This window comes from Vicugna pacos, chromosome 10 (assembly GCF_048564905.1).
Source record: "Vicugna pacos chromosome 10, VicPac4, whole genome shotgun sequence".
NCBI classification, from domain to species: Eukaryota; Metazoa; Chordata; class Mammalia; order Artiodactyla; family Camelidae; genus Vicugna; species Vicugna pacos.
This window is the reverse complement of record NC_132996.1, coordinates 66,327,437-66,328,974: the sequence shown is the minus strand read 5'-3', so window position 1 is coordinate 66,328,974 and position 1,538 is coordinate 66,327,437. Positions and strand designations below refer to the sequence as shown.

The following is a 1,538-nucleotide window of genomic DNA, read 5'->3' as shown; positions in this document are numbered from 1 at the left end:
TTTCCTTTTCTGGATTCCCCCTCCCCTACCCCCCATTTTCTTTCCAAACACAGAAAGGAGCAAACGTTAGTGTGAAGCCAGAAGTGAAGATAAAGAGAGGAAAAGAGCAGAGGAGGACAGGAAGGTGATGCTTCCATGGTAACCGTGTGAGGCTTACTTGATGATTAGGTAGCAAACTCAATACAAGCAATTTCTGTAAGGAAGATTGTTCAGTAAACAAATTAGGGATGCTACGTAACTGCCAGAGAGTTACAGCTCAGGTTGGACTCCTTAGGAGGTCAATTTTCTCAGCCTCGGGCTATAAAGATTGAAATTGGCCACTGAAGGCAGAGAAGGAAAGATTAGGAGTTCGGGATTAGCAGATACACTCTACTATATATAAACTAGATAAACAACAAGGTCCTACTGTAGAGCACAGGGAACTATATTCAATACCTTGTAATGGCCCATAATGAAAAAGAACATGAAAAGGAACAAATGTATGTATAACTGAATCACTATGTTGTGCACCAAAAATTAACACAACATTGTAAACCAACTGAACTTCAACTAAAAACAAAAAGCCTTTAAAATCACAGCTTAATAAGTTGAAATACGTGTCTGCTTTCCTTACTCCTACAAGGCTTCTCCGCTTCTCTCTTCACCTTGGCATTTGAACGGGCTGCAGATGAGTGAGTCAGCTGAGGTGAGGTCATTGATTTACTCGAACCAGACGTGTGTCAGTTTTTCTCTGAGGAGGGAAAGGGTAGGTACTCATTTCATACCTCAACCAGGACACCCTGGCTGAAATAACCTGAAAATATGCCCCCATCTCCCTCAAGGGTCTGTTTTGAGATTCCGACAAGATGGTTACGTTCTTCAAATCCTTTGAAAGTAAAGGCACTGGCCGGAGCTAATGGTGCTGTTGTATTTCTTTCTTACAGACTGGGAGCACAGAAAGTGGCTTGTTCTCACTCCTGGCTGGCGGCTGTGCTGGGATGAGAACCTGGGGACCTGACCCCCCAGCCCGGGGCAAAGCCTGCCTGGCCAAGTGTTTAGATGGGTCTCATGTCTTGCAACTCCTTCCATTAAAAGCAGTCTGGTGGGGAGGTATAGCTCAGTGGTAGAGTGCATGCTCAGTATGCATGAGATCCTGGGTTCAATCCCCAGTACCTTCATTAAAAAAAAAGTAATTAAAAAATAAATAAACTTAATTACTACCTCTACTCCCAATAGGAAAAAATAAATAGAAACAGTCTAAAAATTGCCTAGAAGGAGAGCCTGCCACCACCTACTTTCTGCGCTGGGGGAAGAACGCCTGTCAACCTAAGGCTGGCTGGTGGGAGGGAGAGGCTGGGGCTGCGGTGGGCAAGGGCAGCAGGCAGAGGGACTGCAAAGAAGTCATCCTGGCAAGAGATGGTGAGAGGCTGGATTCTGGAAGGAACCAAGCAGAGGGGACCACTTTGAGAAATCCTGTTTCTCTTTTGTTAAATCTCACTTTCTGTTCTGGAAACATTCAGACTGACACAGAAGCAAAGAGAATGGTATGACAGACATCC

General features: G+C 44.7%; 1 non-coding gene across 1 annotated transcript; it reads left to right on the top strand.

Moving 5' to 3' along the window:
* Positions 1-1,085: 1,085 nt before the first annotated feature.
* On the top strand, positions 1,086-1,157 carry TRNAT-AGU (transfer RNA threonine (anticodon AGU)). The gene has a single exon. It is a non-coding gene; the product is annotated as a tRNA-Thr (tRNA).
* The last annotated feature ends 381 nt before the right edge of the window (positions 1,158-1,538 follow it).